This window comes from Talpa occidentalis, unplaced genomic scaffold (genome assembly GCF_014898055.3).
Source record: "Talpa occidentalis isolate TD23 unplaced genomic scaffold, MPIMG_talOcc4v2.1 talOcc4.8, whole genome shotgun sequence".
Taxonomy (NCBI): Eukaryota; Metazoa; Chordata; class Mammalia; order Eulipotyphla; family Talpidae; genus Talpa; species Talpa occidentalis.
Window position 1 is genome coordinate 56,273,361 of NW_023605194.1, and position 27,277 is coordinate 56,300,637.

General features: G+C 35.0%; 1 protein-coding gene across 3 annotated transcripts in view; it reads left to right on the forward strand.

The window, feature by feature from the left end:
• Positions 1-27,277, forward strand: part of PCDH15 (protocadherin related 15) — a 1,524,279-nt gene that overhangs the window by 124,560 nt on the left and 1,372,442 nt on the right. The window lies entirely within an intron of this gene.

The following is a 27,277-nucleotide window of genomic DNA, read 5'->3' on the forward strand; positions in this document are numbered from 1 at the left end:
AGAAAGATAAATACCAGGTGGAGTCACTACTATGCGAAATATAGAGAAACCAAAGTAAAGGTCAGATAAATACAAGCTTAAAAACAGACCCCTGAAAGCTGACTTTAGAATAAAAGCATTCAGGAGGGGTGTGTGAGGTACAAAGAATCAAGAGGGAAGAGAAGATAATGGAATATGGAATATGGTGGTGGACAAGAGTGATAGGGTGGTCAATGCACTATGATGATGATACCTGTTTTGGGAAATCCTAATGTTATCTCAATTTAAAAAATAATTAAATAAATGTATTGCAAAATAAAATAAAAAGTAATGTACAAAGGAAAACGTGCTGTTTAATATGCCCATGACCCTAGAAAAAGGACACACTACCCAATTAATTTTTTAAAGCATATATATTATAGTAAATATGTTCCGGAGATCATTGTGGTCAAAGATACATTCATGCAACCTATCTTATTATAAGGTCTGTATATATAACATATATAACATAACCATGATTCATGTAGAAAAGAGAGGCAAAGTTGTTCATTTTAACATATTTTAATATTAGGGAATCTGTTAGTGGTTTAAATATGCTAATAAGGGCCTCCTTGGTGGTGCAGTGGTTGAGTGCTGGGTTGCGAAGCTGCTGGCAGCCTCTGCAGCACTGGTTCAATCCCTGGCCACCTGGTGAGAGTCCCACGTGGTGTGCAGACCTCTCCTGCAGCCCTCTGCTCCCCTCAGCAGTGTATTTTGTCAGTCTGTTCTGCTCCCTGCTCTGGCTCGGGTGAATTCTCTCACCCTCTCGCGCTACTGACTGTACCCAGTGCTTATATAAATAAATAAATAAATAAATCTTTAAAATATATATATGCTAATAAGTAAAAAGAAAATGAATATATAATGTTTTTTTTCCTACATGATACACTGTTAGCATGCCAAAGAATGAAAAAAAATTCTCAGTTAACATTTTTTTTAAAGATTTATTTATTTTTACACAATAGCTGGGGTACAAACCAGAGGTGTGGGAGGGTGAGAGGATTCATCAGAGATAGAGCGGGGAACAGAACAGGCAGACAGACTGAAATACACCACTTAGGGGAGCAGTGGGCGAGCAAGAGAGGTCTGCTGCGCCATGTGGGAATCTCCCTGGCCAGCAGGGAATTGAACCTGCGCTGCAGAGGCTTAGGACAGCTTCACAGTGCTGCGTTCAACCCGCTGCACCACCGGGTAAGCCCTCAGTTAGCATTTTTAAAAATTAAAAATGTGTGAATAATTAACATTCATATAGATGTTATTAATATTCAGACTTATGAATCTAATATATGGGTTTGTGTATTTCTGCATATGTTATAGATAAATTCTATCATACAATTATGGAACGTATTTGGTAGTATATCACATGTTTGATGGTGGAAGGTAGTGGGAAATGACTGAATTATGATATATCTTAAAGTGACAGTTGAAGAATCTGCTGTGTATTAGATACGGTATGGGGATAGATGGAAATGAGATGATTAGTTATTTGGCCTGAGTTGTAGTTAAAATCAAGTTGCCTTTGTCAGCTCTCCTGCCTGCATGTGACTGCAGGTGTTTCTCTTTTCATTTCTCCTTTTCCTAATAAACCTGTCCTTCCAAAATATTAAAAAATAAATAAAAAGTAAAGCTGCCTTTCACTGAAATGGATAAGACAGTGTGAAGAACTGATGTGAGGGGAATATTAAAAGTTCAGTTTGGGACATAATCCTTTCAAATAGCTAGCCAATGTCCAAATGAAGTCACTGAGTGGTTCGTTATTTCTAAAGTTCTGGAATCCAGGAATGGTCCCATCTGAAATTATGCAGTTGGGAATCAAATACTCATAGCATATTGGATAAAAACAGAAAAAGGAGGAGGTGCTGACAATGATGAAATAGGAATAACAGAAATGAAGAGTGGAAGAAATAATGGGGTAGGACAATTCGGTGCAATTGCTAGGCAGTAAAAAGAACCTATTTGAGATTACAAATCAGTAATTTAGAGAATAGATATCACTTTCTTTAGTCAATTTCAGTGAAGCAGATGTATGCATGGGTTTAAACAACATATGATTTTGCTAGGCAATGGTAGTGATGAACAAGGCAATAATGTTCTAGATTAAAAAAAAATCTAGAATAGTATGTGTTACATGGAGATGCTCAACAAATATTTATTGAAAAAACTGAACAAAGAATATATATTTATATTTACATGTTTGCTATTCCTCAAACCAATATCTGGTACCTTAAATAACACAACTGAAAACCACGCAAAACATAAATTCAAGGTAAAGAAAGGTCTTCTTGATCAACTTTTGTTTCACATTTCTTCCAGTTAAACAAATGGTAAATTAAAAAGAATGATTTTCACAGAAGTTATTGTTTTTTCCTGAATATAACATGATTAACAAATGCATAGGAAATAAAGTGTCCTTGAAAAAATTTGATTAGAATATTAGCAACATCATTTACATATAAAATTAAGACTTCCTTTAAGAAGTATAATCTACTAAAAATATGACAAAAATACAAAAAAATCTTAATGCCAACATGAACTCTGACTAACCATAATCAGCCATGTTTATCATGATTTACGACAATTATAAGAATTATTAATAAATTATATGATTCCACCAATTCAACATTATATTATCTCATCATTTGAAAATATTGGCTCCTGATAAATTATGTTCAATGATTTCCTAATAAATTATGAATACTCTTATGCTCATTAAAATTAAATCAAAGTTGGTTTGATTATATGAACATAAAATGTAGTCATAAAGCCTTTGGGGGTAATATGTATAGTGAAATAATTTTAAGGTTATGAACTAGTAGAACTTATTGTAAAAGCATAGTAATCAGAAAAGCAAAAGTATACACTACATGTACAGAATAGTGTGGAAAATTTTAGAAAATACAGGTTTCTCTTCATATAACAAGCTAATAATGTTATTCAATAAATGGAGTAGGTATCAGTACTTAACTATTTTGGGAAAAGGGGAGAAATTGGATTCATATTTGCTGTCTTATATCAAAATACACTTTCATAGATAAATTGAATATATTAAAAAGTAAAAAAAAAATGAAAAGAGGAAAAGATGCACAGAACTTTTTAATATCACAATATCTTAAAATTAATGTATTTTATATATATTTTTTCTATGCATGGCATAAATGTCAAAAGACATAAATAAAATTATTAAAATTGTGGGCAAGTGGGGCCTCTCTGGTGGCACAAAGGGTTAAGTCTCAGCACTGTGAAGCTGCCATTGCAGCACAAGTTAGATTGATCCCCCAGCAGGGAGCTAACCCACATGTTGAGAAAGACCTCTCTTGTCTTGCCTGTTGCTCCCCTCAGCAGTGTATTTCAGTAGATCTATCTGTTATATTCCACCACATCTCTGGTGAATCCTCTTCCCTCCCCCCTCCCCACATCTCTGGCCTGCACCCCAGCTCTTGTATGAGCAAATAAATAAATGAAATTGTGGGCAAGTAAAAATTATTAATTTGGAGGAAAATTAAAATATATGACAAAGGGTTAATATTCTTAAGCAACCTATTTTTGCAAATTAAACAGTAAAAAAGACAACCCCAAGTATAAAAGTAGAAACCTTAAATTTTTTTAACGTCACCTGGAAATCTGTACAAAATTCACAGCAGCGCTTTTTGGGGGGGAAATAATTATATAAGTTAAATTTCACTAATGAGAAATAATAGTATAGTGATGTTAACTAATACTTGTATTAGTAAAACATCCACATGTATTTATGTTCATATCAAAATAAGATCTGTATTGATTGTGAAGGAAAAGATCTAACATTCTAGAAAGTAAGAAAACAATTTGTTTATAGGGATATTTTTATAAAAAATGGTGAGGATATATAGTCATATAAGTATATAGATGTGTGTGTGATATGTATGTTTCTAACAATTTGCTTAGAAAAATTAATCACAAAGCAAATTACTGCAAGTTATTGCACTTACACAGTGTAGGGTAAATGAATAAATCATTCTTCTTATGCTGCTAGCCACTCTGGCTATCACCTGTGGCCTTGATTGTGGTTATGCAGAAGGAATGTGGGTATGGGACACGTGTCCCTGATTGTGGACACCTGAGCATTGGTGTGTGCATATGAGAAAGTGTACACACCTGAGCCTAGCAGGGAGGGGATAAAAAGGCAGTGTCAGCATGGAGAAAGGAAGGTCAAGTTGCTGGCTCCGCGCTGGCTTGTTTCACGTGTTTGCCATTACAACCTCTGAAGATGATGCCAAGGGCTCCCAAAATTTTCCTTTAAAATGTTGGAACTAACAGTGAACTTACCCAGCCTGGGATGATTGCACAACACAGAGGTTAAAAAATAAAAAAATGTAATGCCTAAATGTGACCAAACCAGGAAAATATAAATATTCAATGTAGGTGTTGTCATGATAATTGTTTTTTTTTTTTTCTTTTAAACCAGTTGTGGCTTCCATATTGTGTTTTCTTTCCTCTAGTAATAATATTCATAAGCTGTGATTCTTTTGTCTTTGGATTTAATATTTATGGACTTATTACACCATTTTATGTTTCCCTTTCAGTGTTTTTTGTTTTTGTTTTTTTTTTGTTTCTTTTTGCTTTCTATATCAGCTTGAAATTAATTTGGTTTTAATTTACAGTTTTTTTTTTTAACTCAAAACTGTTTTCTTTAATCCACTATGACAGCTGGTTTTAGCCATTGTAGTTGAACATAAAGGTAATTTTGATAACTTAAAAAGAGAATCAAAACATAGTTCCCCAAACTTTTCAAGAATTAATTAGGTGACTGTGTTAAAGTAAGAGAGAATTGTTATGATCTTTTTTTTTCTTTCTTCAAAACTAGAGATAGTTCAGGTTAGAACTTTTTGCTTAAATTTGAGCAGGTAATAGGTCTTTATAATTTATTAATGTATTCATTGGCTTGATTTCCATCTATAAAATTGTGAATGAAATTTAAATATTTTTAAAAGTAGGCATTTCAGTATCTCACAAAAGACAAAACTTTACTTAAAATCTGTAATAGGTGAGGCAGTGTAGGGAAAATGTTTTTCTCTACCCTTCTAGCTTATTGGTTGAGACAGCACCTATAATAAAAAAATAACAGAAAAACTGAAGTTTAATAACATGTGTACCGTTCCATGGCAGAGACCCAGAAAATCTGAGTAATTCCTTGAAATGACCTGAGCCACCACCTTAACTACCATTTCCAACTAAAGAAAAAAAGATATTTGAAGTGTGGAGTGAGTTAGGGGAGGCTATCAAGCAAAACTCAATAAATGAGGATATGGATATTATGCACATGTAATGTCTTCATCACTGTGAAGATTTTTTTAGGGATTTGGCATCCTCAATTTCCTGATACAGAGAGGGAGATTTCATCATAAATATAAATGTTTCTTACAAAACAGCAACTTCTACTGGTTTTCAAGACTTTTCCTATATGTGCTCTTTTTATTAGTCTATAGCTCAAAATCTTTTGCCAACAAAATAGATTTTGGGTGGCAAATTCTATTCCTCTCCAATAATAATAATGAACAAAATATGAAAAAATGCTTCATTAACACAGTTTAGATTAAATATGTGCTTTAATTACACTCTAGCAGGGGAAAAAAACCTGTATTTTTATTTAAATATTAAGATAAAGTCCACAACCTTATGTTTTATAATAGGGAATATTCCTCAAAGTAAGTCTCACTTTTCAATTTCGAGTACACACAGTAATATTTAGATATATAGTGACCTTTTTTTCCTTGGGCATCTTAAGCATTTAGTTTTTAGCATAAAATTCCAATTTTAGTCTAAAATTTCAATTAGAAAAATGTGAAAAATCAAGATCAGGAAATGTTTTGTGATAGCTTTAAAAAATTTGGATTTCAGTTATATTTTCACACTCTAGATTTATGCAAAAATTTATATTTCAGGTGAGAGTTAAAATTCTGTTAGGAATCTGAGTTGGGAGCTCACCTACCTTGTAAAGACTGAGAATATCTGATATTCCAGGATTAACTGATTTTCTTTCCCTCCTTTCCTTCACATCACTCTTCATGACAGCTAGTTCTCCATTTACCTTTGTTCCTTGCTTGCTGCCAGTTCTAGAAATCTTGTTTCAGTAGTCCTAGCTTGCCATTCTCTCTTTTCCTTTTTTTTTTTTTTTTAATTTTACTTTTTACATTCTGGACACTGTCCGTCCGAACTGAAGATTCATTCTTTTATTGAGCAACTTGGGACATAAATATCTATGACTAGAACACTGTCTTTGAGTGTACTCAATCCCTGAGAGGAGTGAGGTTTGCCAATAAATATACAGTCCAGTGACACAGAGTGTCATGTGGAAAATTTTTAAGAGCCAGCAAATAGAGTGCTGATTCTGGAAGAGAGCCTGAAAAAAAGCAAATAAACAAACAAACAAACAACAAAAAAAAAAACACCTCCCAACAGACAGATAAGGGAATGTTCAAACATTCATGGGTATGAAAGGGAAAGAGAGAAAGGCTAGGAAAACAGACTATTTCATCTTGAGTTCAAGTGCCACGTAATTTTACATAAGTGTGCTGTATTTTGGATAGTAAACTTCATGATGATTGCTTGTGAAATTCTTGGAGAAGTGGAAAAGTGGAGTCTGGGGAGAATGGAAATTATATTTCATATATTTTATTCTAAATAAAATATATTTAGAAATATATTTTAGCATAAAATTCCAATTTTATTCTAAAATTCCAATTAGAAAAATGTGGAAAATCAAGATCAATGAATGTTTTGTCATAGCTTTAAAAATTTGGATTTCAGTTATATTTTCACATTTATGTATTATATTTCATCTTTCATACTTTTTTCATGGTGTTCTTAATTCCTTCCTGTACTTTCCACGGTCATCTTTACGTAAATATCATTTTGATGTCAGGGACTTTTTCTGGAACCATTGTTCTGGACTCCACTTCTTCCTACTTCCTATTTTTATTCTAAACCCCCAGTAATTAGCTGTTGAACAATGTCATTAATAGTTTATACCTGTTTTCTTCTCTAAAAATGGTAATTACTAACTCATGTTTTATTTAAATTACCACCTCATGTTTTATTTAAATTTATAAGAAGTGTACATATATTTAAGTGCCTAAACAGTGTTTAATATATCATAAATGTTGAACAAATGATAACTGTTTTATTACTAATCAGGAATCAGCACATCATATTTCACTTACTGCTAATGAAATAATAAGCTCCTAACTTAGATTATCCCTATGTCATTCATAGACTTTAATGTAAAAACTGGACCAAAATGGACATTTGATGAATTAAGTTTAACTTAAGGCAACTAAACTGACTAGTAGTTTGATTCCATTTTTGGTTCATAGTGTATTTTTCAAGTTGATTTTCATCATTTCATTCATCTTTGTTTGCCTCATACTACATTATTCCAACTATGAAAAATCTTTAAATATCATGGATTTTGCATTATCTTAATTTTACTTGCACATAACAAAAAAAAATCTTTGATAGAAAGCTCTCTTTGTGAGGCAAAAATCAATGTCAAAAAGAGGATTCTCTCTGCTGCTTTACCAACAATATCTAGGAATAGTTTTGAGAGCCCCAAACCCACACTGAAGGCAAGGTAATGAGATACAGTAATTGTGAGCTTGAGCCAGGCTCAATATACAACATACTTCTAATTCTAGATTCACCTCTTTTTCCTACAAAAGTGAATTTTTACTCAGGGCACACATTAGAATCACCTGGGGAGCTATCAAATTAAGTTAGAGTGGGGGCCAGGGGCCTGCTTTAAGTGTTAAAGCTCTGCAGGTGATTCTAATTGCAGTTAAGTTTAATAATCCCTATGCTACAGGTCTGTCTGTGCTCCTCCTAAGCCACAATGCATTCATCCATCCAAATGCACAGTTGCCCTGGTGTAGGGTAAAGAAAATGTCAGGCTTTTCTGCCCTCCCGCTATCAGGATAGATGATGGATCCTTGTCCTGAATGCATGCCTGATGGCGGGCACCTGGAATAGGGTGTGGGCATAGGTAGATGGGATTCAGCTGAGCTAAGGCTGTGCTTTTAAGGGTGGCATCACCAGGACACCAGCAGAAGCTGAGAAAGAAGCCGAAGAGAAGCAAAGAAGCAGAAGCAGAGAACGCCAGAGAGCCCAGATAGAGTGAGGATTTGCTGGGGGCTGGGGGGACTGCCAGCCCCCCAGCCCCCCTGCCTGCCATATGCCTGGTGAACCCCAATAAAAACCTGCAAAACCACTGAGGACTCTGACTCCTCCTTTACCCGGTCTGCATGGGATCAGAAAACCTGCACTGTGTCCATTCTTGCCTCTTACACCTGGGATTGCCACTAAGTGGTTAAGTAAGGTCACTGTAAATAAAGCCAGTGTAGGGGCAGGAAGACCACAGAGCAGATTTTCTGATCCAACAGACCTGGTAAAGGAGGAGTCAGAGTCCTCAGTGGCTTTTGCAGGTCTTTTACTTAGATTTACCAGGCACATGGCAGGCAGAGGTGCTGGGGGCCCGGGGGGCTGGCAGGCCAGCAAGTCTTCACTCTATCTGGTCTCTTCGGCCTTCTCTCATGTTCTCTCTGCTTCTCTGCTCTGCTGCTTCTGTTCGTTCTTGGCTTTTGCTGGCATCCCCGTGACACCATCCTTAAAAAGCCCAGTCTTAGCCCAGGTGAATCCCATCTACACATGCACACATCCTATTCCAGGTGCCCGCCATTAGGCATGCATTCAGGACAACAGGGATCCCTCATCTATCCTAATGGCAGGAGGGCAGAAAAGCCTGATACATTTTTCTTACCCTACAGCCCGTCAAAATTAATATCCAAGGGGAAGTGGTCCTTCTTCCATATTGCCTATGGACTCAAGATTACAACATCAATTCTTCCCTGGGTCTCACAACTACTGCAGACTTTGAACTTGTCAGTTCCATAATAACATGAGTTAATCCTTCAAGATCTCTCATGTAGGGTAAGGTAAAATGTATCAGGCTTTTCTGTCTTCCCATCATTAGATTAAATGCATGCCTGATGGCGGGCACGTGGAATGGGGTGTGGGCATGCGTCGGTGGGATACACCTGGGCTGAGAGACTGGGCTTATAAGGGTGGAGTCACAAGGATGACGGCAGAGCAAAAAGAACAGCAGAGCGAAAGGGAACAAAATAATGGCACAGCAGACAAGCAAGGCCAGGAGAGAACATGGAAAAGCCCAGAAAGAGTGAAGACTCACCAGGGGCTGGGAGGCCTGCCAAACAATTCCTGTGCTACAGTGTAGCACACTGTACCCCTGCCTGCAGTGTACCAGGTAAAATCCCAGTAAAGCCTGCAAAAGCCCCCAAGAGCTCCAGGACTCTCCTTCACCAGTCACTTGACTGCCTGGTCATAGAGATCCTGCCTGCCTGTACACTCATATAACTGTATGCACATATGTATATAAACATATGCACATGCAGACACACACATTTCATTGGTTCTGTTTCTCTAGAAAGACTAACATACAGACTTTATCTTGAAGCCTTAGATCCTACTTTACAGATGAGCAAACTAAAGGCTACAGAAAGGAAGTAACTCCTCCAAATCTCACAGCTAATTAAAGACCCCATGGATTGTTTAAACCTATGTTTGCTTGGCTCTAAAGACATTGCTTTGTTTATAACCTTTTATGGCCAATGAAGATTTTTGGAAAACATTATGTTTATGGTACAGATTAAAAACAAAATAGACTTGTAATATTTCTAAAATGTAACTAAAGGTCCCAAGGCCTTGAGTCCCACCATGGAGGCCCACCATGGAGTTTGGAATTACCCCCAAAAAAGTAAAAAGCAGAAAACCAGTCATGACCTGAAGTAAATGCAGTAAATTTAGACTGAATGGGATCAGTCCAATTTTTAGAGTGAATGTGAACAAAGCAAGTTACTCACACTTTTAACTCCATATACTAAAGTGAGTGGAGTTGCACTGATGTGAATAGAGTTGTATTTTTAACAACATACATTAATTACCACTATTTCCGACTTGTAAACTGTGAAAAGGCCACAAGTTGGGATAATGAGGGTTAAAGTGAAACAAAATGCTAAAAAATTAACAAAATGTTAAAATAAGTACAGAATGACGACCCAGGAACTAATTGGATTTTTAAAGCACAATTTCTCTCTATATATGCTTGCTTGCATATTCTCTGCCCCCAGTTGCTGTTTTAGAATACTTTTACAACTTTTGAACCTTCATGAACCAGTCTTGTATTTAACTGCAGGGTTGAGCAGAGATTATTATCCCTCCCCACCCCCATGCTATGCGCCACAAGCACTAAAATCCCCCAGGTGAATCCAGGAGAGGATCTTCATTGCCATCTGTTACTGCTGTGCCCTAGGATACCCACCTTATTTTTTTTCCCCTCACCATTTCTCCATTGTTCTCATTCAGAATGACATTTACATTTTTATTAAACTGCAAAATAACAATAAAAACTAAATAGCCCCTTGGAGGAAAAAAATGCTTAATCATAACAGTATTGTGCAATCTATTTATCCTTATGAGGTTTCTCAGCATCATTGTTTGGGTAGTTGTTTATAAATACATGCATGTTTTATAATTAATTATAAAGTTATACAGTCTACTGGTTGAAGCTATTGACTATAGTTTCAGTCCTTGTTCCTTTCTTAAAAACTTAAAAAGACTGTGCTACCTTCATTAAAAAAATTGTGAATAAGGAAGGGGGATTATGGGGATAGAAGCATTTACATTCTAGTCTTATATGGATATTTGAATGAGTTAATCATAGTTGTACATATGAATGCATACATAAAAGCTATAGTTCTCAGACCTTTCTGTGTATTTATTCAGGGAAATTAATTAATGCTCTCAATACAATTAATAATTAGCATAATACTATTAAATGATGTTTAAACAATTTAACATTGATTGATCCAGCTTTCAGAAGAGCAGGATTTGTTTATTTTCCAATCTTTTCACTCTTTCTCACCCCAAATAGGCCAAAATACATATTATGGAATAAAATACCTACAGGGTAATACATATTATGGTAGTTTTCTTATCAGTGCAACTCCACTCAACTTTAGTATATGGAGTTAAAAGTGTGAGTAACTCGCTGTGTTCACATTCACTCTAAAACTTGGACTGATCTCATTCAGTCTAAATTTACTGAATTTACTTCAGGTCATGACCGGCATTCTGCTTTTTACTTTTTTGCTACTTGTTCTTGACTCTTTCTGTATTTTATTTTCAGTTGTATTTACCTACATGTTTGCTCATTTTTGCTCACATGCAGACAGATGCAGGTGACAGATGTGCGCAGTCAGGATACTTGAAAACACACATTTCACAAAATGTCCTTGTACAGTCAGAATAAAAGGCAGTCATCTATGCATTTCTTTTTCGTTAATACAAGCATATATTGATAAAACATAATACAGACTTTGTATCACATGATTATAGAAATGTTATGGACTTAATCTATCTTACATTCTTCACATTTATTACAGTTGGTAAACACAGCAACCTTCAGAATATATTAAATTTGCTGAAGCCTAAGGAAAAGAACAAATATATTGGTGAAACCAGGCTTTGTACTGATCAAAGTACAAAGATGTAATCAAGATGTAATTGAACCTGACCTAATTAAAAAATAATAAATAAAAACCTACCAGGGTTAAGAATGAATAGGAACAATATGTTTAGCAGAATGGCTTTCTTTTTTTTTAATTTTTTTTTTTATAGAGGCATGCTTTATTTTATTTATTTGTTTGTTTATTTTGTTTATACATGCACTGGGTACAGTCAGAAGCGCGGGAGGGTGAGAGAATTCACCAGAGCCAGAGCGGGGAGCAGAGCAGGCAGAAGGACCGAAGTACACTGCTGAGGGGAGCAGCGGGCGGCAGGAGAGGTCTGCGCGCCATGTGGGACCCTCCTGTGGTGGCCGGGGAGCAGCCGGGGATCGAACCGGCGCTGCAGAGGCCGCGGGCAGCTTCGCAACCCAGCGCTCAACCGCTGCGCCACCGGGGAGGCCCAGAATGGCTTTCTTAAGCTGTTTTAACCTCATGGTGTTAAGTACATTTATTTTAGATTCCTAATGATTAGCAACCTGAGATGACCAATAATATGGATTGACACCAGCAATGGATACTCTAAAGCAATAATGGAAATACTGACACTCCTTGTTATATTTGGAAGAAGTTCTAAAAATGCCTGACCAGTGAAAATTATTGTAATCTAGTTATCTCTAAATTGTTATTTTCTAGAATTAAAGACTAGAGTTTTCCTTTTTACTTGTCTACTTTAGGTGTGCGATTTGGTACAGAAAAACTATATAGCCTGTAGTTTATTGGCTGTCAACATCCTTAAAGTTAAACGCAATGTAAGTTCTAATCCTAGTTTGAGTATATATGAGAACACCCTAACTAAGGATGTGAGCATGTATGTTACAGGTTATTGAATAAATCAGTTGTATTTGGAAATATATAAAACTGTTAATGTGAGGGCTGTATGTATTTATATTATAATGATCCTGACTTCTTTGGAAATAGGTGTAATTGAAATGAAGGGACTTATACCATCAATCAAAGCAGTCACTTTTTTCTGAGGACACTGATAAACAGAAGTGATAGAACCAAGGATAGATCAAAGCCTAGCTGTGCCAATGGGCAAAGCCCAAATAAAACTAGCAGGTGACCCCGATATATATATATATCTGAAAGTGTTTTTGGGTTCCTCAGTTCTTGACTATGGAGATGAAAGAATTCAAAGCCACACATAGGTAAAGTAAAGTTTATTTACAGACAGTAGTGTTGGGCAGTGTCTTAGAGGGAAGAGTTCATGAAAAGACAACTGTGAGGCAATATGGAGGATTCCTTCTTAAATGTGGTGCAGGAGGCTGCTCACTCCATTCTTTTCTGGGGTTCACTATGTGCCCAACTAGGCTATTTCTTTATCACTCTGGGCAGAAGTTTGCAAGTCACTTCCCCTCTTCTGGACTTCCAGGGTGTAGTTGTAATCACCCTGGCAACAGGTAGGGGGTCTACCTACCCCCTTCTGAGCATTTCTTGGCTATCTCTAGAGTTTACCAGCTCTGGCAAGTGTTTCCTGGGATCCTGGGTATAGTTGGCTATCTAATTTTCTTTGTCATCGTCCTCCTGGTTCTAACTGCCTAACAAATGTAGTATAATTGTAGAAGTGCAATTAATTCAATCTAAGGCACGTTGGGCTCTTTGCCTTTGCTTCTCAGAAGCCTTCTCTGGGTTTTGGCAACAGTTGCTGGAGACTTTTCCTGCACGTGATGCCACAAAGGAAACTTGGGACCAGAACATGACCCCTTGCACACTGGTTTCCCAATCCTGACCTTAGTTGTTCATGTCCTCTCCCCTTTTACTGCCAACTGAATTGTATTCTTGTGTTATTGTAATGTGGATTCCCTAAAGTCACACTGTAATTATACATTAATGGTTTGGGTCATAAATGAAACCTCTCCATCCAAGTGGAAGTTAGCAAGCTGAGATCCAAACATATTATACTGATACATATATTATATCCACAACAATACATAACATTCAGTAAGACTTCAGTTAGCCAAGTATCCTACTTATGGTAGTGGATCTAGGCAAGTCAATATATTTTCTCATCTCATGGATGAGAAAGAGCCATGTTTTCTTCATAGACATGATTATAGTTTTGGGGCTTAACGAGTGTGATGAAATTTCTATAGTGGACAACAGCATAATGATGATGTTTTCATGGTAAAAGAGTGACTGATTAGAAACAACAATTTCAACAAAGATAATATATTCATAATATGAGATGATCATATTTTGACACTAATTGGACATTGTTAAGTGTATGCAAGCCAAAATATAGTGAAAAATAAGTCCTAGGAGTCATTAACTATAAGTTTTTGGGTCTTGTGTTATATTACAAATGTAAAATTTTGGTTATTATTGTCTCCTATGTTGTCCCATGAAGTAAATAAACAACTGAAAATTTTATGTTTGTGTATCTTGTCAATCAAAGACATCTCAATATAGCAAAGTAGACAGTGTGAACAGATTCCCTGAGCTGAGGAAGTGGAGTTGAGAGCCTGAACAGATCAGGCTGGATAGATTTCACAGGGCAGAGAATAGAAGAAAGCTACAAAGAGAAAGAACTCCAGAGATCTTTGGAGAGCCGCCTCAAGTATCCAGTTGAGTACTGATCAGTGTGACAGAAGAGAGTACTTAAAACTTGAAACAAACTACCAGAAGGATTAGAGATAATCGTGCTGGTGCTCACACAGGGCTGAGGATGGTACTGATTAATATATATATATATATATATATATATATATATATATAAACAAACAAACACAGGATATCTTCTACAGATGATTATTGCCTCAGCAGTGGGGAATCATTGAATTTAGATGAGTACTACATGAGTCCTACATGCCAAATTTTAATACCAAGATCTGAAAGTATCAAACTGTTTCCAAGTAACTGAATTGTGTCTGTTAACAAATCTCAATAATTATTAGATTACACAAATACCCAGTTCCCTATAAGGTAGTATTTACAATGTCTGGATTTAATCATTGATTAGCAAGCAAAGAACAGGTAAATATGCCTCATTATAAGGTGATATCACACTTGAAACCAGTCCAGGGCTGACTTACATGTTAGAATTAGTAGACAAATAATTAAAATATAAGTAAATTTCATGTATTCAAAAAAGTAGAGGAAATGAATATATTTTAGAAGACGCATATTGAACTTCTAGATATAAAAATCAAGATAAAAATATATGCAGATTAACAGATTAAATTGGCCTAAGAGATTAATATATTAAACACATGTCACTAGATCCAACCTATTCAAAATGAAAATTGGAATTTTTGATGGAGATATTTATAATGGATTTCTCCATTCCTTCTATCATGCTTTAACTAACTCTAGTCCTTACAACTAAGTTGAATGTGCTACCATAATATCACCAAAATATTTATTACTTCAGGGCCTCCCCTGGTGGCGCAGTGGTTGAGCGCTGGGCTGCGAAGCTGCCCGCAGCCTCTGCAGAACCGGTTCGATCCCCCGCCGCCAGGGAGGGTTCCACATGGCGCAATAGACCTCTCCTGCCACGTCATCCACTGCTCCTCTCAGCAGTGTATTTTGTCAGTCTGCCTGTTCTGCTCCCCGCTCTGGTGAATTCTCTCACCCTCCCACACTTCTGACTGTACCCAGTGCTTGTATAAATAAATAAATGAATCTTAAAAAAAAAAAAATTATTACTTCAATAGTCACTACACATCAGTTTTTCTACAGATTTTGTAAAAAAAATAATATTCCATTATTTTAGAAGTAATCTCTTTATTTACAAATGACACCTTTCTCAGGATTTTACTCCTCCATCTGCGACATTTTTTTTTGTTTTGTTTTGTTTTTTAACTCCCATTTTCTTCACATTCCACAATTCCTTATGTTGCAAATACCATTCATATATCTATGATTTCCAGATCATTTTCTCCACTGAAAATCTATTCTTTGTCTCATATTTCAAATTAAAAATGTTAACTAATCCATTTTATGGCTACTTAAGTACACCAGAATGAACATGTCCATTTAAACTCATTGTTTCCTATCCTCCTCCTCCCACACCCACACACATTCTTTCAGGATTCTGAAATCTTTCTTCCTCTTTTAGCCTTGCTCACACAAATCATGGATGTCATCTGAATACTATTTAGATTAAACCTATTAAAATGTTCCTCATTTTTCTACAAAAGAAAAATTCAAAAAACATAAAAAGTTTAGAAGTTCATGCTTAATTTTCCAGCTTCACATCTTTTCTATTAGCTGCAATGCAAATGAATTTCAGATAAATGGGAGAAAATATATTTTCCTTGTATATTTAATTAAGGATTGAGGACTTCATGTAAATAAAATAATTATGCAAATTAAGATTACTATAATGAAGATTTTGCAAGGTTCTTTCCTTAACTCCAAGTTCTAACAGGGCACTGAATTGATAATTATCCTCTTTCATATGGAGTTTATTATATTTGACTATGAAAACCAATTCTTGCCTCACCACTGTTATGTTGTGTTTATGACTGCATTGTCATTCTATAGGGATTTAAAATAATCTCTGTACTTCTATTTTTCTGGTTCTCAAAGCAGACTCAGAATAAGCTTTCTGTATTCTTATCCTGCAAAAGAAAGTAGAATCACTATGCAGCTGTTCTCTAAAAATATGTCTGCATCCAAATTTGTAGTCCAGATTGGCTATAGTACTATATTGCAAGTACTGATAAACTATTTGAAAGTGGATATTCTATATACTATCTTTCCAGTCTTTTACCTTTTTTGGTCTTACTATTTTCAGGGCCTAGTACATTATCTGTGATTTAGAAATTAGAAACTAATAAATATTTCATTTATGAATCAGGGATTTTTATCTACAAAGAGACTCTTTGCTGTCTGTTCATTTTATCCTTTGCCTCCTGGTTACTTACTTTGATTCTTGGTTTATTGATTTCATTCTTGAAGGATCTTAGTCTTATCATTTACCTTGTTCACCCTGTAAATGTCATCTTAATAATTTAGGAACTGAGTTCGGAGATGTCATAGACACTAGTCTTTCTGATGTATCTGGACCCAATAGAACATTAATTATAGTGAATAGATTCTTAGACTATATTTTAGACCATGCTCTAAATTAATGGTTTGTTTACAATAGAAACAAACCTAGGTAAACCCTTTCTAGGTATTTTATGTTATTGTATTTTTTTCTTAAATCTTATTTGCATCAACAGTTGAATTTCTGAATGTGGCTTCTATAAGATCTTATGGTCCTCTAGTTATGATAACTTTAAAGTGAGAAAACCTGGTAATATTCTGTGGATCCTGGGAAGTTAAGATATAAAAACAACTGTTCTCCTGGTGTTTCTTATTATGCCTGCCTAAAGGTTGGAGGTAGGAATTGGAGCAGACGTTTTGTCATCATTCGGCAATTATGATATTGAGAAACAGATACTAAGAGTGGCAATATGAAAGCCAGTGATCCCCTACACCTATGTTGTTTATCTCCTGACTTCTTGTTATAGATAGATGATTGGTAAGTAGGTAGGTAGGTAGATGGATAGATAGATAGGTAGATAAATAGACAGACAGACAGATATCCATTTATTTAGCCAATATATCGATAGGTGGAATTCTGTTTAACACCATCAAATATTGTGCTAGTCTGGTACAAATTACTATTTAACTTCTTGGTCTTTCTATTTTGCAGCTCTTACTTTTCCTTTGATTTGGCAGTATCAGTCTAGTAAAGAAATTTCAATGGCCCAAATTAAAGCAAACTTACGTTAATTATATGCAGAATACAATTAGAGGGTAAATACAGAATTTTGTTTTTGTTATAAAGTATTGAATATTCAAAGATTTGAGGTTATAACCCAGCTTTACTGTAACATCAGCTCGGTTACACAGGGCAGATAAATTAGACAAGGACCATAACATTTGGTTCAAATATTTTACTCAGGTATGCTTTAACAATGTTAAGTGTATAAGAGGGGATGGGGTAGATAGTTTTAAATCCTTGCCATTACTGAAATTGTGAAAAACTAATCCCTCTTAATGTTAGTGTTATGTAAGTCACCTCTAGATATATTGGCATGACTGCATTGTTGTAATTGTTAGATTTAATGTTTAATAATTTTACACATATATGCCTAGAAGTCTTTTAAGGATGAGGAGGAAAGGCTGAAAGTCAAGTATTTTTTCTCTTACTACATTAACAAGTACTGATAAGAAATATGTTAGCATATTTGGTGAATATTGGCAAACCAAGCAGAGATCCAACTATCATAAACATTATGAAATTGGCATATGTAATAAAGACAACCAAAATCTGAAGAGAAAAATCTGGGCGATAAAGCTAAGAAGTTATATGATGGATCAGCTTTCATAAGAATCCTGACATGTAGCAACATATGGGTGAAATCTAGCAAAGTAATTAAAATGAATAAAAACTATTGGACCAGCACTTGGGTTAAAAAGAGCAAGCAAGATAATAGTATGTAATACTAAAAAAATCAATTGAAAACACCATATAAACAAACAAAAACAAAACCCCAAGCCATTAAAATCTGAGTTAAAAAAATGTAAGTTAAAAGCAGCACATTTACAAAATACTTAGAAAAGGTCAGTTGCCAGCTCAGTTTGAGTTCCCAGCATCAGGAGTCTGATTTAAAAAAATAATAATTATATCGTGTTCTAAGGTCATTTAATGAAAGAATATAGGAAAGTCAGATTATTCTGTATTCCAGTGCAGTACTCGAACATTCATTACCAAATAGCAGCAGCAGTATCATCTGGGAATTTACTAGAAATTTAAATTGTTGTTGCTACCACCCCGACCCCTCATACTTTTAAAGGATTCAGAATTAGCCAGGGTGGGGTCCAGCCATCTTTGGTTAAGAAGCCATGCAGGTGATTCTGGTGCATTATCACATTTGAGAATCACTGTTGTTTTATATTTTTCAGTAAATGCAGTCATTTGAATTTAGGGGGGAAAAAAACCCATCATATTTGACATAGAGACTATTACAGAAAAGAAATGAGAAAGGATTGCAGGTTTGATTTAGTATGTGCAATCTGGCCTGGGAATGTCTGACCACCTTATTTGAGAATCATGATGATTGTAATGATTGTACAATCTTTATGCTTGTAAACAGAAGCCTTTGTTCCTCAGGCATTTCCTGATATCAGGTCTTTCACCCTACCCATGCTTTTGTTATTGATACCTACTAAAACTTGCTAAAGGAATTGCTTAACACAAAACTATGGCCTAGCCATTCTGCGGGAACAGTGTGCAGGAACATCAACTAGAAGACTTTAACTCTAAATACCCCATGTCTTTTCAATGATAGCTATCTCGTAATAAAAAGTACTGCCTCTCTGAATCAACACAAACTGCATGTTTTACATATAATTTCAAAGGATATACTTTATTTTACATATATTTTACATGGACATATATTTTGCATACACAATATATACAATGTATATTGTTAATATTTATATTTAATTGAATGTGAATGTAGATGTGTAAAAGTTATTTCAACAGACACTATGTAATTTTAACTTATTATTATCACTGGCACTAATTTGGGGTAGTTATTTGTAGTTAAAAAAAAAAAAGCTCAGATTGTCCAAAAAAAAAAAAAAAAGACTGCTTTTCTCTAACTATATTGATAATTTCCTTATCTTAGGATATTCAGTTTTGAATTTACCACCCTAACTCCCACTCCCTGACTTACCACTTAGCACTGTGATATGACTTTTTATATATTGTTTTTATTTTCCTATAACATTGTGTGTTTATATAAATCTAGAGTTTATTCTCCAATAGTGCATTAAAAAGAGACTTTCCCACATCCTTTTTGTACTTTTACCAGAAATCTTCTTAAGCCCAGTAGCATGACTAATTTATAATTCCATTCAGAAAAATTGTCATTCCTTCTGGTATTTTGCGCAGCAAGAATGAGAGAACCTCAAGCACTAATTACCAATTTACTGCTCAGGGCTTTCACAAGATGAAGTGTTAAGGGAAGCAGACTTGACAAAACTATCGTCAGTGTTTCAGTTTTTACTGTAAAATCCAAAAATGAGTTAGAACACATTGTGGTCAGAATCAGGCTAAGCTGTCATACTGAGCTTTGCTTAAGCTTACCTAACTTTCCGTATCCCTCATATATTCAGGTATTATTTAAAGAGAATATCAAGTTATCTATCTTATTTTCTTCTAAAATATATCTTTAAAATATTGTGTGGTTGGCATTATGTATTGGAAATATTCAAGATGATCTTCTGACCTATTTAACTGGAAGCACACATTTTCACAAACTGGAACTCCTTCCTTGAATTGATACCTTCTATCACAAACATATGATAAAGAGTTTGAGAATTTAAAAACATAATTTTAAAACATTCAAAGATTTAAAGGAAATAGCCTTTAAACTATTAAAATGAGGTTTGAAATTCAAGCCACATGTAAAGACAAAATAAAAAAGTTAATTCCCTTTCTCACTCTCTAGTCCTCACCATAGTTAACTACTACTACTATTTTCCTGTGCTTTTTAAAGTATGGGTATCTGTATTCAAAAATACCAAGTCAAATAAAAGTAAACCTACAAACATGCATGTAGATGTATGCACACATACAAGCATACACACATCATATTTTTTTTTTCCACAAAACATTACACCATACCCACTGTTTTGTATTTTGACTTTCTCATGTTAAAGATACCCGTACTTTAAAAATAGGTTTTCTGTTGATGGTATGTTGATGCTATGTTATTTTTTTATGGGATGCTAAATCTCTCTCTGTTGATAATAGATAGATAAATTTGGAATTAATAGGTCATTAATAAATGCTTACATTTTTTGGCATAGGCAAATTGTCTTCAAAAAGAGTTATACCAATTTGTATTCTCACAAACAATGAATGATAGTGTCTTTACTTTGATATGAATAGCCAGTAATAAAGTACTGATTTACTTTTTTCAAAATTGATGCCCATTCTATCAATGACAAGACTCTATATTATGGCTGTTTCTAAATATTCATAACAGCTCTGAAATGATTTTCATTATAGCTATACTCTTATTTCTATAATAGTAAATGTTTATATTGTGCTGTAACTTTCAGACCAGGTCCTGCTATCATATTGAGATTCTGAACTCTAGAATTTGCATACTATGCCAGACACAGACTAGTAAGCATAAATTAAGTTTAGAGACAGATACAGTCTGAAGACATAAAAGATGCTTTATTTGCCACAAATATTCACATTTTAGTTAGTGAATTGTTGATAATAATTGGCAATCTATGACGACTGTATGTTTTATAAGACGATTATATTTGAGTCTCTCACCACAACCCTGGTAGCTCGGATTAATTTCCTTGTTTTACAAATGAGTAAAATTTATAAAAATTAAAAGCAAATGAGTTTATTTAGCTATAATACTAGATACGGAAAAATGGCCTATTGAATTTGAAACCCTATTTCCTCAATCAAAAACCGTTGGTATTCTTGCTGTGCCACACGCAACATTGATTGAGAGTATATGGCAAAATTATGCTACTATTCTATATCATTATGTAAAGCATAACAAATTGTATATGTGTATATATATAAAGTACAATATGTACTATACTATATATACATATAAAATTGCGCTATCAAATTCAGGAGAGGGAAAAGGTTTTATAAATCTGATGAGCTTCTCAGCATAATTTATATATTTTATGCCACAACAATGTCATATATAATTAGATTACCAGGTTAAGCTTCTAAAACAGAGGCAAATATCACTGACAAATCACCAGACAATTACATAGAATATTATAATTTGATTTTCATTATGGTTTCGTCAGTCATAATTATATAAAATTATTTAAATTGGGAAAAAGTTGATTATTTATTGCATTCACTTTATATTTAAGAGCTGATGCAGCAGTATTTAAGTTGCTGATTAGAAAGAAAAACTGCTAATCATTAATAAGTAGATTGTTTTGCATGTACTCTGAAGTTTCCTTTAAGTAACGTATATAAATATAAATGAATCTTTGGGCTTTAAATTATAGAAATACTATTGCAGATATATATATAATTAAATGAATATCCCATATTCTCATAATCATAAATATCTATATTACCTTTCTACATTATGTCTGGTCAGCAGCATCATTTCCTTATATTCTTAGACTTCTTCATAATATGACATAGGAGACACAAGTCTTTCTTCATTTGTCCCTTCTTACATTTTAGATACACACAGAAAGAGTATTGAGCCGAATCAAAATACCAGATTAGCACAAATATTTCCAACGTAGTGCAAATACTCCTATTTCCAACAAAAACTCCTACACTCACTGTTGCATAATTATTTACATAGCCAAGATACGGAAGCAACCTAAATGTCATTTGATGTATGTCTGGGTAAAATAATGTAGTATAAACAAACCAGGAATATCACCATCTTAAAAAAATGAAGGAAATTCTAGCATTTGCTATAATATGGATAGACCTGGAGGGCATTTTTTTAAGTGAATTAAGCCAGATATAGAAAAGCAAATACAGCATGATTTCTCATATATGGGGATTCTAAAATAATCAAACTCATAGAAACAGTATAATGGTGATTGAAAGTGTTGCGGTGGGGTAGAAATGGAACTTGTTGGTTAAAAATACAAAATTTCAGTTATGCAAGATAAATAAGTTTGGATATCTAAAATATAGTGAGTATAGTTATGGTGAGTACAGTTAATGATACTGTATTGTATATTTGAACTTTGTTAAGAGGGTAAATCATAAGTGTTCTCACCACAAGAAAGGGAAGAAGAAAAGTTAAAACAGAAAGGAAGAAAGCATTAGAACTATTGAGGTTGATGGATAATTCATTTGATTGCGGTTATCAATTTACAATGTACATGTAGATCAAAACATGAAAATATACACCTTAAATACATGAAATTGCATTTGTTATTTATACCGAAGTAAAGCTGGGGGCAGGTGGTACAGGAAGAGGTACAGAAAGGTACAGTAACATAGGAGTGAGTCTTTAGAACATGTGATCTAAGAAACAGAGGTAGAAGAGCATGAAGGCTGGCTTGAAATTGCAATTGGTATAGTGTTTGCCTTCACTTTGGTAAACTCCATATGGCCTGAGTTAGTATCTAGCATAATTATTAAGAGAAGTTATGGTCAAAGCCATGGAAATGATAGTTAAAATTAAACATACTGTCTAATTGACTCCCCAAACTGGAGACAAACTTTAAGTCTGTATATGCAAAAATCAGGAGCAGAATTCACTAAAATGAAGTGGCCAAGAAAGTGCACAAGAGTGGAGGAGAGGTTGGAATGATGACCTAAGTTGCCATTAGCTTCAAAAGGAAGCAGCACTATTTACAATAGCTAAGCTTTGGAAACAACCCAAATGCCCAAAAATAGATGACTGGATCAAGAAGATGTGGTACATATATACCATGGAATATTACTCAGCATTCAAAAAAGATAAACACATGCAATTTGCAGCAACATGGATGGAGCTGGAACGGATCATGCTCAGCGAAATAAGCCAGAAAGAAAAAGAAAAATACTGGATGGTCTCACTCATAGCAGGAATCTAGAAAACTTAAATAAGGGACCAGGAATAAGAATAACTATAAGAAAGAAAATATCAAAATCAACAAACAACTATGAACCAGAGACACTCTATGGGGGGTGGGGGGCAGGGAAAGTAGGAATTGGGGTCAAAATAAGGGGATTGTAATTGTATGGGGAATATAAAAATAAAATTTAAAAAATGAATTAGCTATAAAAAATAAAATATTTGACTGCACTTTAAAAAAAAAAAGGAGGTTGGCTTTTGAGTATATTTCATGGGTAACAATGATTTCCTGCTCAGCTTTTCTCTGACACTTCTAGAACAAAAAAAAAGGTCTTTATGCAAGTTTTGGTGTCATGTGAAACCCACTGCAACAAGGAAACAGATTTTTATGGTCTATACTTCAAATTGGAAAATGTTAGGATTGTGAGAGGCACCTAATCTACTTATCTCATATCTTTCACTTGAGATGTCCCAATAATCATTTTTACAGCATGCAGAAACTGAAAAATCAGACTGAAGACTTAGTGCTAAATACTTTATATGTAGTAATACATCAGATTGCTTAACCCTATACAATTATGAAAAACAGTTTCTTATTTTTTTTCTTTTTTTTTAATGTAGAAATGTGCATATGTAGAGATATTTAATGTATTTGTGCTTTTATTGTTTCTTGAATGAATGTATAAATTCCACAAATACAGAGATGGCTTAAGTTTCTTGCATTTCCTCCCATTGCCTACATTTGTAAATGCAAAACCAAGGGGTACCCAGGGACACCAAACTGCTAGGTGCATGCTCTAAAAGGGGGTTTGGCCATGTGTGCACATGAAGGCAAAATACTTCTTTTAGTGTTAAAGGTTTTTATTATTATTATTTTTATTTTTTACATCATTGTACATTTTTAAACAATATTTGCTTCCCCCCACTTCAGGTGTAGTCCCCATAGAGTTACCTCCACCAGTGCACTAGTGCACCATCACCTGAGTCCCCTGTGCTACCTTCCTCCCTCCCTCTGATCCTTCTCCTGCCTCCTCCCCTGCAGGATGTCTCTGATTTATAATTGTCTGGTTTTGCTTTGCTGTGTTTTTTTTTTTTTTTTTTTTTTTTATAGAGGCATGTTTATTTATTTATTTGTTTGTTTGCTTGTTTTGTTTATACATGCACTGGGTACAGTCAGAAGCGCGGGAGGGTGAGAGAATTCACCAGAGCCAGAGCAGGGAGCAGAGCAGGCAGAAGGACCGAAGTACACTGCTGAGGGGAGCAGCGGGCGGCAGGAGAGGTCTGCGCGCCATGTGGGACCCTCCTCCTGTGGCTGGGGAGCAGCCGGGGATCGAACCGGCGCCGCAGCGGTCGCCGGCAGCCTCGCAACCCAGCGCTCAACCGCTGCGCCACCGGGGAGGCCCTTGCTTTGCTGTGTTTTATACTTTTATTATTTTTTAACACTGATGTCTTATTTGGTTCACCTATATTCCTGCTATAAGTAAAGCCATCTGATATTTTTTTTTTCTCCTGGCTTATTTCACTGAGCATAATTCCTTCTAGCTCCATCCACGTTGCTGCGAATGGCATGAGTTTATCTTTTTTGATGCTGAATAATATTCCATTGTGTATATACACCACATCTTCTTGATCCAGTCATTTATTTTTGGGCATTTGGGTTGTTTCCAGGTTTTACCTATTGTAAATTGTGCTGCAATAAACAGGTGTACAGGTGTTATTTTGAATTAATGTTTTTGTGTCCTTTGGGTAGATCCCTAGTAGTGGAATTGCCCGGTTGTATGGTAGCTCCATTTTTAGTAGATTGAGGAACCTCCAGACAGCTTTCCATAGTGGTTGGACCAGTTTGCACTCCCACCAGCAATGTAGGGGAGTTCCTTTTTCACCACATCCTCGCCAACATTTATTGTTGCTTGTTTTTTTATATGTGCCATTCTTACAGATGTAAGGTGGTATTTCCATGTGGTTTTGATTTGCATTTCCCTGATGATAATGGATGTTGAAAATTTTTTCACATGACTGTTGGCCATTTTAATTTTCTCTTTGGAGAAATGTCTTTTAAGTTCTTCTCCCCATTTCTTGACTGATTGTTTATTTTGTTTTTGTTGAGTAGTGTGTGTTCTTTGTATATCTTTGTGATCAGTCCCTTATCAGTTGTATGGAGTGCAAAGATTTTTTTTCCCAATCAGTGGGGTGTCTCTCCGTTTTGGTTAATGTCTCTTTTGCTGTGCAGAAGCTTTTCAGTTTGATGTAATCCCAGCTGTTTATCTTTTCCTTGGCATTCTTTGCTTTGGGTGATGAGTCTTTAAAGATGTCATTGCAATGTATGTCTTGTAGTGTTTTACCTGTATTTTCTTCTATATATTTTATGGTTTCAGGTCTTATATCCAATTCTTTTATCCATTTAGAGTTGATGTTTGTACATGGTCTAGTTTCATTTTTTTGCATGTGGTGGTCCAGTTTTCCCAGCACCATTTATGGAACAAACTGTCCATGTTCTATTGCATATTCTTTGCTCCTTTGCCAAAGATCAGTTACCCACATAAGTGTGGCTTTATTTCTGGGCTCTCTATTCAGTTCCATTGGTCTTTGTGTCTGTTTTTTGTTCCAATACCAAACTGTTTTAATTATTATGGCTTTGTAGTATAGCTTGAAGTTTGAAAGTGTGATACCTCCTTTCTCCTTTGTTTTCATCAGTAGGGCTTTGGCTATTCATGGATTTTTTGTGATTCCATATGAATTTCATCAGTATTTGCTCTATTTCTTTGAAGAATGTCATTGAGATTTTTATTGGAATAGCATTGACTCTGTATATTGCTTTTGGTAGGATAGACATATTTAATAATGTTAATTCTTCCAATCCATGAGCAGGGGCTGTCTTTTCATTTCTTTGTGTATACTTTTATTTCTTTTAACAGTGTTTTATAATTTTCTTTGCATAGGTCTTGTACCTCTTTTGTTAGGTTTATTCCCAAGTATTTGATTTTTTTTTGTTTCGGTTATAAAGGGGATGTTTTCTTGATTTCTTCTTCAGATTTATTGTTTGTGTACAGGAGGACTACTGATTTTTGTGTGTTGATTTTGTTTCCTACTACTTTACTGAACTTGTTGATTATTTTGAGTAGTTTTTCTGTGGAGCTTTAGGGTTCTCTATGTATACTATCATATCATCTGCAAATAGTGATAGTTTTACTTCTTTCCCTATCTAGTGTGAAATATTTTTAAAAGAATTTAGGAGAGAGAGAAAGAGAGAGAGAATATGAGAATGCAAATAAAATGATTTAAAATGATAATTGCTCAGTGAAACTCCAAAAATCCCCCATCCCCCATCCCCTTATGGGCAAATGTCCAGCCAAACAGGATTGTCCCAAAGAAGGCCACTGAGGCTGATTTCCTTGCCACTAGTTTAAGCACCTCTGGTAGGGAGCCAATAAAAGGTGTAAACAGGTCCTAGAGAGCTGGGACAGAGGGAAAGACCTAAAATTCAATATATACCATATAATTGACCATGAGGTCAAGATAAAGGCTGACATTGTCTCTGCCAAGGATAAAGAGCAGTCTCCACATGTGACTCTCACCCCCTGTGCCTTCCAAGTATCTCTTCTGAGTGTCTACATATGTCTCTCCTTTTGTCTCCTTTCTTCTTTGTTCCACCTCCATTCATTTATCTACCTTGCTCCTTCCCAGCTGCCACATTCAGTAAATCTTATTCATGGCATGCTGAGACTTGTAATGCAAGGCAAATGCATGTGTGTAAGTGGGACAGGGAAAATGGCACCTATTGTACTGTGATGCTCCTCCTGTTTTACAGAGATGCTTTTTGTAACACCTTTACTGTTGTGTGGTCCCTTGCCTCACACAGGTGAATCCTATGCATTTAATATTGTTTTTATTGAGGATATCAAGGTCGATGATGTGACACATTCTTTTATTCCCAAGGTTTCTAATTTCCATTCTAGGCTACAAGATAATAAGTAATAACACAAAAGAGTTAGTTTGTGGCTATAGATATACTCTTAAAATGATGGTCTTGGGGATATTTTGTTTTTTGATTTGCTATTCAGTATTAATTTTTAGTGTTTGTACCAACAACACAAAATTTTGAATGTCATATTT